Genomic DNA, 15,519 nt, shown 5'->3' on the forward strand with positions numbered 1-15,519 from the left:
GTGACTTTCAAAAAATTCAGAGCATTGTGGTTGAAATACGCATTGGTAGGCTGGGTTTGTAGGCATAGCTTTCAGTTTCAACACATAATTTAGGGTGAGTTTCAGGCGTCGCAGCCTCAGAGAGGGTTCTTTGGCCTCAAAATATAAGGACTGTACTGGAGACGTCCTGAAAGCTCCCAGACAAAGACGTATACCCTGGTGGAGTATTGTGTCTAATAGCCTTAGGTTGGATTTTGCGGCTCCACCATAGACGACACAACCATAGTCCAACTTGGATCGGATTAAAGCACGGTAAAGTCTGAGTAGGACTGTGCGGTCAGCACCCCAGTCCGTATGAGAAACCACTTTCAATACATCCAGAGCTTTCAGACATGATGTTCTCAGATACTGGATATGTTTAAGGAATGTTAGTCGACGGTCAAAGGTCAGTCCTAGGAATTTAAATTCTTCAACAACCTTGACAGGATTACCATTCAGGACCAGAGAGGGTTCTGGCATGGCTCCCCTTTGTTTGCAAAGATGCATACAGACAGTTTTGCTGGTGGAAAATTTGAAACCGTTCTCTGTTACCCATTTTTGCACCTTGTCTATACATAATTGAAGCTGCCTTTCCACTCTATGTAGGGATTTACCACGCACACAAAGTGCAAAGTCATCAACAAACAAGGATGACTCGGATCCTTTCAGTACTGCCTTTACTATGTTATTGATTTTGATGTTGAACAACATGGGTGATAGAATGCTTCCTTGAGGAACACCCATCTCTTGTTGACAAAACTCTGATAGGTTGGGACCGACCCGTACTGTAAAAAATCGATTACTTAGAAATCCTTCCACAAAAACAGGGAGACGTCCACGAAAACCCATTTCATGCAAATCAGCTAAAATACCGTGTTTCCAGGTCGTGTCGTAAGCCTTCTCGAGGTCAAAAAATATAGCTAGTACATGTTCAGATCTCGCAAAGGCCTCTCGAACGAAGGTCTCAAAACGTACCAAATGATCAGTGGTGCTGTGTCCCTTTCGGAAGCCACATTGCACATCACTTAAGAGGTTTTGTTTTTCTAGGTACCACACCATCCTAGCGTTGACCAATCTCTCCATGGTTTTACACAGACAGCTGGTCAAGGCTATCGGACGGTAGTTGCTGGGGTTTGTATGATCTTTACCTGGTTTTGGAATGGGGACAATCATCGCTTCTTGCCATGAAGGTGGAAAGGATCCACTCTCCCATATGTGGTTAAAAACCTTCAGCAAGACCAGAAGACAACTTTCTGGTAGGTGTGTGAGGAACTGATAATGTATTCCGTCCAGCCCCGTTGCTGAGTTGTTGCATTTTTGTAAGGCTTGTTTGAGTTCAGTTATACTGAACAACTTGTTGTAGTTCTCCTCATTCTGAGATGAGAAGTTTATGGGTTTACGTTCTTGGGTGGCTTTGATTTTTTGAAAATCTGTGCAATAATTTTCTGTTGATGAGTTTTTTTCCAATGTTGAAGCCAGAACGTTTGCTACTTCATTCTTTTGGGTTATAAGGGATCCATTTACCACAAGGTGGTTAATTGATGCAGATCCTTTTTTCCCTTTGATTTTACGAATAGCATTCCAAACTTTACTTGATGATACCTTAGAGTTTAAGTTTGAGCAAAAAGACCTCCAGGATGTTCTTTTAGAATGTTTTATGACAGTGCGACTCTTAGCGCGAAATCTGAAGAAAGTCAACTTCTTGCTAAGGGTCGGGCATCTGTAGAACCTGTGTAGACTTCTCTTTCGCTCAGATCGGGCTTCTTGGCATTCTTGATTAAACCATGGCACTTTAATGCGGTTGTTTGAAGATGTTTTTGGGATGTACTCAGTGGCAATGTCTTGTAGAGTGTTTGTAAAAATAGATGATGGGTCGTCACTTCCATCAAAGACAGTGTCTTCTGTGAGTTGGACAGAACATTCGGCAGTAAAAGACAGCCAGTTTGCCTTGTTCAGGTTCCATCTCTGGGGGGAAGCTTCTTCCAATCCATCTATTTGAGACATCAAGATAGGGAAATGATCGCTACCACATGTGTCATCATAGACTTTAAATTCAAAGTCTAGAACAAGAGAGGTGTCGCAAATAACTAGATCTAGTATGGACTTGCATCCTGTTGCTGGATGGAGATAGGTTGGTACTCCATCGTTTAAAACGCATAGATTACGATTGTCTAAAAAATCTTCTAGAATTCGTCCTCTCGTACTTAGAGAGTTGCTGCCCCATAAAGGGGAATGAGCGTTAAAATCTCCCATTAAAACAAAGGGAGCTGGAAGCTGATCAATAAGATTTTCAAGATCGTGCTTCGTGTAACATTTTGATGGTGACAGATATACACTGCAGAGAGTGATGGTTTTATCTAATGTCACTCGTGCTGCGACAGCTTGAATGTTTGTACATAGGTTGATCTCACTACAAAGTACACTTTTCTTAATCAAAAGAGCAACTCCCCCAGACGTGTTATTGTCTGAATGGTTTCTAAAAACATTGTATCCAGATACATTAAAATCTTTGTTTGGTTTCAGCATTGTTTCCTGTAATGCTGTAGCAACAGGATGAAATTTGTGTAAAAGTAGACATAATTCTTCATAGTTAGCTTGGACCCCTCTACAATTCCATTGAATAAAATTGGCTATGTTTGTTTAGTTTTAAGAAGTTTCTGCCTCCATACCCTCTTCGTCGGATAAACTCCCAAAATGATTGTATAATGTGATGGGATTTCTCTCCATTTTTGGGGTGCGAGGCGATCTTTGGGGCAGAGTAACTTTTCCCTTGTCCGGAGGTGTTCGTGGTGTGGATTTAGTAAGGTCCACTACCTCCACAACCTCGACGGCCCCCTTCCTGTGAGTTGCCCTGTGAACGGGCTTCTGGGTTGGGGTGGTGAAGCGAACCTCACCAGGAGACCCCATAGGGTCCTCAATTGGGGTGGTGAAGCGAACCTCACCAGGAGCCCCCACAGGGTCTCCAGTTGGGGCGGTGAAGCAAACCTCACCAGGAGACCCCATAGAGTCTCCAGTGGGGATAGCCCCACCTGTGCTTTCATCTGTCTGTGTACAAATACTTTCGTTTCTTGTGGGCTCTGTCCTTTTCAACATGGACGGGCCTGCCTGGACACCCACAGACCTATACGAAATACTGGTCTGGGTGGGTGTTGACTTTGTTGCAGGTCTTTGACTGACTGCTGCCGCAAAACTTTTCTGGAAGGAAAAAACATTCGTTTTTTCAACCTCCTTCCTGGCGTCTGAGAAAGACATCTTTTTCTCCGTTTTTGTTTTTTGAATGGCCTGTTCAAACTTGTATTTTGGACATTCTCTGGAGGACGGGGAATGGTTTCCCTTACAGTTTGTGCAGGTGGGTGGTGATGTGCAGGGACCTTCGTGAGGATCTCCGCCACACCTCTCGCACACTGCCTTCTGTTTACATCCAGCCTTTGAATGTCCAAATCTTTGGCATTGGAAACATCTCATTGGTGATGGAATATACAGAGTCACTCTTATTTGAACAAATCCCACTTTGATTTTCTCAGGGATGGTTGGGGTACAAAAAGTGACGAAAAGGGTGTTGGTGGGTACTCTGATATCGCCCTTCCTGATCAACACCCGGTACACATCAATGACACCTTGATCCTTTAGACCTTCTTTTATTTCAGCCTCACTGAGGCCCTCCAGCTCTCGGCATCGGATGACTCCTTTGCTGGTGTTCAGGCCTCTGTGAGGACTGACCTTGACCGGTCTATCAACAAATTTCTGACCATTCAGACGGAGAAGACCATCTGATGCCTTTTTTGAAGGACATTCAATCAGTAGAGAACCATTACGAAGTCTCTTAATGTTGTCTATCGTTGATGATACTCCTGCAATAACCTTCTGTATCGCAAAAGGCGAAAGTTTGGAGATGGGCTGTGCCTCATCTGCTGTCTCAACAACAATGAAACGGGGCCAGGCCTCGCTGATGTTGTTCTTTGTTGCTCTGACTCGGACTTCATCGTCAGAGTCAGAGTCAACGCAGTATCTTCGTTTGTTTCCGTTTCGGGTGCTTGAAAAAAAAGAAGAAAAAGAAGAGGTGGCCATGTTTGGGGCCTTTATCTTCGTCGCATCTGATCCCCACCCACCACGGAGCCCAACAAGGGGACGCTTAGGTGGAGCGGTTATCCAACTCCAGAGCGCCAAGGATACAGATGGATATACGCAGCGATAAGAGGAAACATATGGTATCAATCTGTAATAGGAGATTTAACTCTTTCCAAGCGGAAACGGGTTAGGTAACAACTTGGCATAATGTTCGTCAACTCTTTCCAAGCGGAAACGGATTAGGTAACAACTTGGCATAGTGTTTGTCCCGACTACCGCCGCCCCCTCCTACCGCCGCTTGCTCCTTTAGCCAAAGGTCCGATGCAATATGCTCAAGACATATACCCAGACTTGACCAGCCGATTGATTGAAGCGGGTAAGCCTTTTTCAACCTCCTGTCTTAGATAAAGACTGGGCCAAAATGATGTGTTGGCGCTACAAAGTCGCAACTAAGTAAACCCCTCAATCATCAGGTCACCAGCCCAAACCGGTACAGGTCGCAGCGCACGGCAAACACGCTGGGTCTTAAGAAGACCACAGAGAAATAAGGATGTGGAAAAGAAGACTTTTGGGAAGTGAAATAAAGGTGACGGATCCAGTCAGGTAGAAATAAGACAAGAAAGGAATCAGAAAACTGCAGGGAATAGTAGGGAGAGTTTTTTGGAAGGAAATATTTCTGCCTTACCAGTCCTTTCACCTATAAGACAAAAGAAGAGAAGTAAAGGGGTGGGGTAGCTTAGTGGAAACACTCCCGCCGCGTGAAGGCGACCCCATGGGAGCGGTCTAATATTAAACTTGATGCGGCGTTGTATAGTCAACACAAACTTTCACATGTAGACAAATGTCATGACATTCGGCGCATGCGTACAAGTTGATTGGAAGAGAAAACGTTGACCCGACGCTAACTCGAGCTGAGAAAAGACAAGGAACTGCGCAGACTGAAAATGGTTTGTATTCTTTTGTGTGTAGGCCTATATTATGTTAGCATGTACGTCTGTCATTACATATACTAGTTCGAAGTCGTCATTTTGTGTTCTGTTTTCTTGCTCTCACCCTGTTGTTACTGTATATCTTTTCCTCCAAATTTTCTAACAGGGAGATCTTCAAACTTCACACTGAAAGTTAATTCTTTGTTTTTTAATACTGCAAGTGTTACCTTACTTGTGGTCTTTTGCTGAAACAGTGAAAGTTCTTCACCCTGGATACACTGTTTCTGCCATAAGTGTCAATATTGATACATTCATTTTGGCTGTGTATGTAAGTCAGGCATTCTTACATGTGTAACCAAGTGCGGGGGATTTGCGGTGTAGGGGAAACAACTACGTTAGTCAAAAAGGGATTGGACCGCGGGTTTGTTTCCCTTTGCGTTGTTGAGGTTAAAATGTAGATTTGCTGCAAATTATGTTTTGACAACAAAATACGTTTTTGTGTTATTAAGATTTTATTTTGATTGACAGGGTATGAGTTCACAAAGGATTTGTGAGTTGGAAAGTGGTTTGAATCACGAGTACTGAAGGATTTAGGTTTTTGGCAGGAGAGTATTTTTGGGTCATGTGATTGGAGACGCGTGCGAAGATGTTCCTTTTCCGCCTGACTGAGAAGTCGAGAAGACATGCTGGCGTAGTATTGAGAAAAGAATCGGGAAAGAAATAGAGATTCTTGGCAGAATCCGGTGATCTAATGTGGTAGATTGTGATGCCAGACGTGGAGGTAATTTTGATTTTATATTTGTATGATCGATGGTGAGATTAAGGATGAAAATTTGTTGGATTTGAAGTGGTGCTGTTGTGAGAAAAGCCTGTTTGTGGATGGCGCCGGTGCAAATCATATTTTTGATGAAAATTGATGATTAATCATAGGTATATTGGTAAAATAGGATGATATTTTGGGAGAATATTATGTTGGTAGTTATAAGGAATGGTTTTGAAAACGATTGATCAGAAGATTGAACTTTTAGTTGAGTTGTGAAAGACAGTCTATTTTTGACGTTGTGGGATCAAAAAGGGAAAGATTGAGGGTTTGAAAGTTTGGAGTTGTGTGATGGTTTGTTAATATATAGTATAAATAATAGATTATGGTGGGGAATCAGGACGCTTAATGTCAGAAACTGGTGGGTAATGTATGTTTGGACAGATTTTGATTGTGTAATTAGGAGGCGGCATGTATTGCTTTGAACTTGCATATGACGAGGTGACGTCACAGGGTTGATTAAGAGTTGAAGTGGAAGCGTGATGTGACAGCCGAGACTATGTTGTTAAACCGTGTTGTACACAGTATTAGAAGAAAGTGTACTATGATAAAACATAAATTGTGGTAGATTTCCGGAAAAGTATTAATTTCATAGTGAAGTCAGTCAGTAATCTGAGATGACTAACGATTTTGATTTCCTGTCGTATCCAAGATGTTGTCATCTCAGATTACTGACTGACTTCACTATGAAATTAATACTTTTCCGGAAATCTACCACAATTTATGTTTTATCATAGTACACTTTCTTAGTCGCTATTGATAGTTCCGTAATAATTGCAGATGGAGGAGGATGCCGCGGTTTTCATGTTCGGCCAGAGGTAGCGTGACCGAGAGAAAAGGCATGAGAAGAGGTTCGTACATCCTTTCCTTTGCTTTTTCAGTGAAGAACAAGATGGCATTAATGTGTTATTAATGTAGTGTTAGCTTTGTTAATGAGTTGTATTGAAAGAATTACGACAGACATTGTGAAGATTTGATGATAAAATCGCCATTTAAACTTGGTGAAAGGGAGTGAAGAAAATTATGTTCTTTCTAACACAGAGAAAGCAGGTAAGAGGTTGTAATACCTTGATGTACATACCCACTGTGAAACAGGCAGTAATGTACCCTGGGTGTGTGTGCTTTTGTGTTTACAGGGAGCAGACGTCGTTTGTAGACTACTCTTTCCTAAGGGGTTTTAGGTTCAGGTTTCAGTTTCATATTTCAGTTTCATAGTTTAGTTTTAGGTTTTATTTTTTTCATTTTTATTTTAGATCTAGTTTTATTGTCTTACGGGGTTCTCTCGGTAATCATTATTTGTGACTGTTGTGAACGTCAAGTGTGCTCTCCCCGTATAGTGTAATCCAAACTTTAACCGGAAGTTGTGATGACATTGTCCATGGTAGGGGTGTTTGTAATAATTGGCATTGTGAAGAGGACAGTGTATTGAATTTTTTGATAAAAGGATGGTTGTGTGATCTGCTAGTATTGGGGTCGGTGAGTGCCCTGTAGATGTATGAGAATGATCTAGCATGGGATTAACCCTTTTGTCGCCCGACAGAGATATTGTACGCTCAGGCTGAAGCCCACCAATCCTCTGAGAACTCGTCTTGTCTGTACGTATGTGTATTAGCTGCCATTATATTAAGAAATAAAGTACAAAGTGACAACATTTATTGTGTGTCGTGGTGGTGAAAGCAGACGCGAGTTTGTGTTGTAATTGTTTTCTACGTTTGTTCTGTTTTGTGAAATTATTTTATATTATTAATTAGTTTCAATTGGCCAAGTCTTTCCTGGTTCTTGTTTTATTCTTCAACGGGGTCTCGAGACACGAGCCCACGGCAGGCCTTGGGTTAGATCTCCCCCCAAGTAAATATTGGGAGTTCAAAACTAGTTCCAACCACTCTTCTTATATTTTTATCACATATTTGAGTGAGAGAGTGGAAGTTGGTAAGTTCGATCCGTGCAAGTCTCGCAAGAGGACGTAGGAAATCCTCTCCCAGGCATAGTTCGTATGGAGAGAACGGGGCTAACTCAATAATGTGATTGGCACCTCCTTGTTTATTTTAGATTTCTACTTAGGTCTTATTTGACCCATTGGGACCTTTGTTGGGCATATTTGGGCTGTTATTTGACCGTGTAAGGTCTTACATGCATATGCAGAGGTCCACACAGTTTTTGTTTCTGCCACAAGTGTCAATATTGTTACATTCATTTTGGGTGTGTATGTAAGTCACGCATTCTTACATGCATATGCAGAGGTCCATCGGGTTTTGTTTCTGCCACATGTGCCAATATTGTTACATTCATTTTGAGTGTGTATGTGGGACAGGCATTTTTACATGCATATCCAGAGGACCACAGGGTTTTTGTTTCTGCCTAAGTGCGAATATTATTACATTCATTTTGAGTGTGTATGTGGGACAGGCATTTTTACATGCGTATGCAGAGGACCACAGGGTTTTTGTTTCTGCCTAAGTGCGATTATTATTACATTCATTTTGAGTGTGTATGTGGGACAGGCATTTTTACATGCGTATGCAGAGGACCACAGGGTTTTTGTTTCTGCCTAACTGCCAATATTGTTACATTCATTTTGGGTGTGTATGTGGGACAGGCATTCTTACATACGTATGCAGAAGTCCACAGGGTTTTTGGTTTATGTCATGAGTTCCAATATTACATTGTTACATTGATTTTTTCGTGTGTATTTGGGCACGCATTCTTGCATGCATGTGATATTTGCCACAGTAAACAGCTGTTCCTCCATACAGATATGACTTTAGCACCAAACACACCAGTCACTAGTTCAATCCCCACATTGGGCAACACAGGGGTAGGAGTAGTTATGTATAATTACGGAATTCTGTATAGCAAAAATTTCAAAAACAAAAAAAGTTAGCAACAAAACCTGAATCCTAACCACGGCTTTATCGCTTTCCGTATCAGGCCCCTGGACCCTCAGATTCTACACTTATTTTTCCAATTTTCGTTTTTCTTACATATTTTTAAAGTGTGAGTTGCCAGTATTTTAAATGTCACCTTGTGTTTTAAAATTCTAAATTATCACACACACAGACACTGTTCATAAAAACAATCTTCAAAAACTATCTCACTCTGTCATGTCAAGTATAAAGTAACTTTGTATTTGCACTCATCCTTCTGCCTTATAGCCCTCCTTCAGTCCTTGCTACATCAAGTGCAAATGCACACAAGAACATAAACAAAGCGTAATTTTATTCCATGAGCTCTAGTATTAGATTTTTGGCGAGTATGTCGAACTGATGTTCCTCCAAGTGCATACGCTATTGTCCACAGACTTTATCTTTCTACAATTCTTCAAAACATACAAAAGTATATTATCATTCATGCACTCATTTTCCCTTTTCATTACACTTGTATTACTCAAATCTCACATCAACTAGCCACACCAAGACATCTCTTTTTGACTAACTTTTACAGTAAAATATTTTACCTCAAAACCAAAACAAATAGTCAATAGACCTCACAATATCAGATATGGCTTCCACATTCCTTCACTTACTTTATATTTATGTCTCAAAGTTATGCAAAAACATATTTTTTACATTTTTTCTCTATATGTATGCACATTATAACAGACTAAAAGCTATATTTCCATTTTTTTTTTTTAAACATACCTCTTCTGGTTGAATAGCTACTGTGATAAATACATGATTTTTTTACAGGTCAGAACGTACCTTACAACTATGGTCATTCTAGTTTTTTTCATTTTACATTTGTTTCAAATAAAAACATTTGTTCCCATTTCTTGCGCTTGTTGTTTTGTTACACTTGATTACCTTCACACCATACACTAGCATACCAACTCAGACACCAATCAACAACAACTAACAGAACATGCACTCAACATTTCTACTCCTTTATCTTACCACAGTCACGTTTTCAAAACAATCCATGTTAACCACTTCTTACAAACTTTCTCACTCACTGACTATCGCTCTTTGTCATTACCATTCTCTTTATCCAAAACTTGCACCATCTTCAGCTGATCTAACCTAAAATATGACATTCCCAGCGATCCATTCTATTTATTACAACACCTAATTATACCACAGGCCTAGTCTACACTCTTTCATCGCGCACACACACACATACCCATGTTCTACAACATGTTTTGGCCCTGTTGATCAATGATCAACCCAATTTCTTGTATATATATATACACACACAGAGAAAGTACACATTTGTCTCTTATTATGGAGCCGCATATTTATGATATTAAGTAAATGCAAAGACATAAATCCTCCACTTGTCCACACCAGTGAGAAGGAAAGGTTCTTTCTTTCTTTATTTGGTGTTTAACGTCGTTTTCAACCAAGAAGGAAAGGTACAAATTCCCCTCACGGCTCTTCTACTCCTTGTATTTTTCACTGTTCTTTTGGTCGTGTTAATCAGCTATTATTGGCTGCATTTTTTCCTGTTTAATGGAAACCAGGTGTACAATGGGGGGTTGACTGTTCAAGCTGTGAGAGCTCAACAAGATGAAGCATACAACATGTCGCTGCTGACAGACAGGAGACGGGTTGGTTTTCTCCAATTACCATCAGCTTTGGTTAAAGGCATCTATCCATTACGGAATCAAGAATTAATTTGTTTTGTTTACGTGTGTAAGTGAAGTAATCAGTGTAAGCGTTGAAGGGTAAAATAATGATTGACTGTAGTGTAGGACTATAGAAAAAATTGTTGAAGCTGTGCCGTCAATGAGAAATTTGAAAATATACACTGAGTCACGTGCTGTGCATTGCCATGCCAGAGCGTGCGTTGTCAGTCGCTCAGTAGTGGTCTAAAAATCAAATGTGAATCCTATTTGTATATAGTAAATGTTTAGTTATTGATTCTCGCAACCGGTAGTGATTTTAACTACACCAGTGGGGTGCGTGATTGTCTGGTTAGCATACTGGACAGGTGGCCAATTTTACGGTGACAGGCTGCGGTTCGCGCTTCGATCCCAGCCATGGACACATGTATTATGCAGGGCTTGAAATCTTCCTCTTTTCCGCGGAATTTCGCCGAAACGTTTTTAAAATTCAGCATCGGGTAAATTCTTCCCCCTAACCCGCGGGGGGAAGACAACGCATGATCAACAAGGTACTTTTCGAACATACCTTTTGTTCTATGTTATATTTTTCTTCTGTTCACATATTAACTTACAACTGCTGGTGATGTCGCTGACACCAGGCAGCATGTCGTAACACCGATACGATTTCTACAACAGGGAAGGCTGTCACCGACCTCGTGGCGTGCATGAAAAACGACCACCTCTTCGTATTGCTTGACGAGGCGTCTTGTGATAGCAGCTTGGTGTTTATATGTGTGTGTGTGCGTGTGTGTGTGTCTGTGTGTGTGTGTGTGTGTGTGCGCGTGTGTGTGATTTGATTTTTTTTTCAAAAGAGGGAAAAATGGACCGAACAAAACAGTATGGTTGGTTGGTTATTATAGTTCATCGTCTCTCCAGCAGGTCATGCTTTTGGAGACCGATGCACCAGCCGGGAGATTGGTTATTATAGTTCATCGTCTCTCCAGCAGTTAATGCTATTGGAGACTGATGCGACAGACGGGAGATTGGTTGGCTGGATATTATTGTTCATCGTCTCTCCAGCAGGTCATGCTATTGGAGACCGATGCACCAGGCGGAAGATTGGTTATTATAGTTCATCGTCTCTCCAGCAGTTAATGCTATTGGAGACTGATGCGACAGACGGGAGATTGGTTCAATTTTAATAATAAATTTTCATTTGATTAATATTCTTTCTTTCTTTATTTGGTGTTTAACGTCGTTTTCAACCATTCAAGGTTATATCGTTAATATACTTACCCAACTCACATATGCTGTATGCGTCCCCTTGGTAACAAGGAAGACGCCTCCAAAAAGAGTGACCATGACCCGTCAAGAGGTCAAGGCCAGACCGGGATCGAGGCTGCCTTCCGTATGCGCGCGCATACGCCGCCATTTGTAGTCATTCCAAACTCAGCGCTCAGTTGAGCTGGTCGCATATTCTGTACTCTCTGGCTGTGAAAAAGGGATCGTTTCAGTGACTTGCGCTTTGGATTATGTTCATCTTGTATACCCTCCTCCTGCTGTCGTGATGTTGCCGAAGGAAATAAGACTCATCGCTGAAGACAACGTGGCACCAGTTGTTGGCAAGGGTCCACTGGAGGTGCTGGTTCGCCCACTGCATCCTGGCCTGGCCCCACCGTTCTGTCGGTAGGTCAGTGGAGGATAGGAACAAAGGCCAGGTTTTATCAGATGGGAAGCCAATAGGGGGTCAAAGAAGACTTACAGATGCTGTGTGTGATAAGCTGCAGACTTACTATGGGAACGCAATCAGGGGCAATAAGGGAGACCCGGTAGAAATGAGAAAAGCGGTGTGGGCTATTTTCTTTCACAAGGGGTCAACTGATGCCAAGCCTACACACCACTTGTGCAGTGTCCAGTGGTGCCCCTACCTACAGGCACAGAGGGATGGCAGGCTTCATACTTTGACCCACAAGGGAAATCTAGCCCCAGCAATCATGGAGGCCATCAAACCTACCTTCAAAGACGTGACCAAGACTGAGCTGCTGAACGCGAACGAGTCACTGAACAGTACCATTTGGAAATATTGCCCCAAAACAAAGAACCAGGGCCCAAGAACTGTGAAAACTGCCCTTGCCATTGCTGTCAGTGTCTTTAATGATGGTGCTACATGCTTTGGTGCCAAGCTGGAGGCGGACATCCGCCCTGGTGTGTTTGCTGCAGCTTTCTTTAAACGGCGGGATACGCCGCGTATCTCAAATGCCCAGAGACAGGCCAAATCAGCTTCTTTGGAGGAGAGGAGGGATAGAAGGCAGAAGAGACTGACCCACAATGATAACTGTGCTGCTAGGGAGGGCCAGCCATACCTTTCTTTCTATATGGTGTTAACGTCGTTTTCAACCACGAAGGTTATATCGCGATGGGGAAAGGGGGGAGATGGGATAGAGCCACTTGTTAATTGTTTCTTGTTCACAAAAGCACTAATCAAAAATTTGCCCCAGGGGCTTGCAACGTAGTACAATATATGACCTTACTGGGAGAATGCAAGTTTCCAGTACAAAGGACTTAACATTTCTTACATACTGCTTGACTAAAATCTTTACAAAAATGGACTATATTCTATACAAGAAACACTTAACAAGGGTAAAAGGAGAAACAGAATCCGTTCGTCTCTCTTTACAGACATGCTGGGGAGCATCGGGTAAATTCTTCCCCCTAACCCGCGGGGGGCCTCGAGACACTGGCAGGATTTTGTGACATTGACATCACCTGCACAAAGGTATACACTCACCTGTTGGTTGGTTGGTTTTTGGGGTTTAATGTCTCTTCAGCAGATGCTAGCTGCTATTCGAGACCGATGCAGTTATTTTCTTTTCCCTTCATATGGCAAGTTCTACGTTTCAGACTATTTACATTCAAATCTATCACTGTAAAAGAAGGTTCTAAAAATTATTAGTTTTCACTTCTGGTACTTTAAATCTTGTAAAAAATCTTGATCTCTTTTAAAAAGTTAAAAATCTTGTCCGGGGGAACATCCCGGAATAAAACCTTCAGTGTTTCCGCATTGTAGTGTTTGTCTCGAAATTCTTGAACGTCTACACATTTTGTGAGAACATGTTCTAATGTCCATGGTTCGTCACATCCAAAACAGTATGGTGGATCTTCACCTTTCAGCAGATACGAATGTGTAATGTGACTGTGCCCAATGTGTAAGCGACAGAGAACTGTCTCTTCTTTCCTGTTGAGGCGACATTGGGGTAGGCTGTCCGACAGCTGGGGGACGATCTTATGAAGTTTATTTTCTTCACATTCGTCCCATTCACTCTGCCATAGGTACTTTATGTACATGTTGGTGCAAGTTCTGAAATCTGAATGCTTTGTGTGTTTGTCAGTGATGAGTCTTTCTCTGGCTTCTTTAGCAGCTTGATCAGCTGCAGAGTTGCCTCTAATTCCAACATGGGATGGCACCCATGCAAACACAATCCTTTTGCCTTCTTCAATCAGAGATGCATGTAGCTCTTGGATTTCGACCAACAGTGGGTGATCTAGCTGTCAGTTGCTCGCAGGACATTGTGGCAATACACTCACCTGTCTAATGTGCTGCTACATGGACTACACAAACTGGATCGAGACCAGGAGAAGGAGACAGCACTCTACCAGACATCCCTGAAGAAGGCCCGGATGATGTAGCTCACTGGAAGGTAGACCTTCTTACCTACAGGCCATGCGCCAAACAGTGTGTCTGGCAAAGTCCCACCCAGCAAATTGTCAAGAACAGGCGCTTGCATTTGGATGTGTCCAATGGGGATAGTAGGTTTGGTTGTGATCAATCAGAATAATGTAGGAATAAAAATGTATGACAGTTTGGTATGATGACATGTAATTTACATATGCTGAAATATAATATTATACATTATATAATATTATTATGGCTGTTGCCATGACCGTGAAGCCCAACTAAGGTTTAATGTTATGTAATTCAAAATACCAAAATCAAGCACCTATTAATCTGGTCTACGGTTTTTGCGCGTGAAGATTGAGGCCTTCGTAAACGTTCAACGTTGGCCAATCCTGATTTTAACAATGTTGTGTCGTTTTTTATTATGTTTTATTTTGTTGATCAATTCATAAATATGTCTTCCCAACATATTACAAATGAAACAGAAATAAAGTCTTTGAGAACTACAACAATTATTGTTGCTGTCAAAACCTTGCAAGGCCTCAACAACTGACAAAAGCTTTGTGTGGAAGAATGTGGAAGAATCTATTTTTATGCACAAGGGGTCTACAATAATGTTTGCGCGTCACCACGTATAATGTAGTCACCACTTGCATAGAAATGCTCTCAAGCGTGACAAAACGTGTTTTTTTATGAGAACTATTGTCAACATAAGTGTTGTACATGTCAATGTTTGCTTGGTTGACAGATGCGTTCGTTATAGTGTACACCGACGCACCCTTATATCATAATAGGCGAGTCTTTTGCACAACATCCGGTCACTGGATACTTTTTGCGCGAGAAGATTTTGTTCACGTGGAACTACAAACTTCAAGTACAACAAGGTAAGAGAAAAGTGTATATGTGTGCTAACGTACATCATCAACTTGAACATTTTATGTTGCTGTCATGCGTGTTGTCGAAATAGTAAACATTGCGAGCGCTGACAGCTCAGTGACAGTGTTGTGACTGTCTCTACCTTCAGATGACCGTGCAGTACATAAATGAAACAGAAATAACGTCTTACAGAACTACAATAATTATTATTGTTGCCGTCAAAACCTTGCAAGGCGTCAACCGTTCTCACGAGATCAGTTAAATTTTCTCTCTCTCTCTCTCTCTCTCTCTGTGTATGTCTTTGTCTGTGTCTCCCTCTGAGTCTCTCCGCTTCTGTCTTTCTATGTCTGTCTCTGTGTGTGTGTCTCTCTCTCTCTCTCGCTCGCTCTCGCTCTCGGTTTGTCTCTCTCTCATCCGACTCTTGGCACACAGGTCAAACCAGAGGTTAACTTTAGTACACGTGTACCTAGCAGCAGGGGGGAGGGGAGTGGGGTGATTTCTTCAATTAGCTAAGGGCAGTCAACATGTGTCGTTGTTTGCCGTTCTCATGAGAACAGTTACTTTTGTTTTGTTTGGTTTTTTGCTCCAAATT

This window comes from Littorina saxatilis, linkage group LG8 (genome assembly GCF_037325665.1).
Source record: "Littorina saxatilis isolate snail1 linkage group LG8, US_GU_Lsax_2.0, whole genome shotgun sequence".
NCBI classification, from domain to species: Eukaryota; Metazoa; Mollusca; class Gastropoda; order Littorinimorpha; family Littorinidae; genus Littorina; species Littorina saxatilis.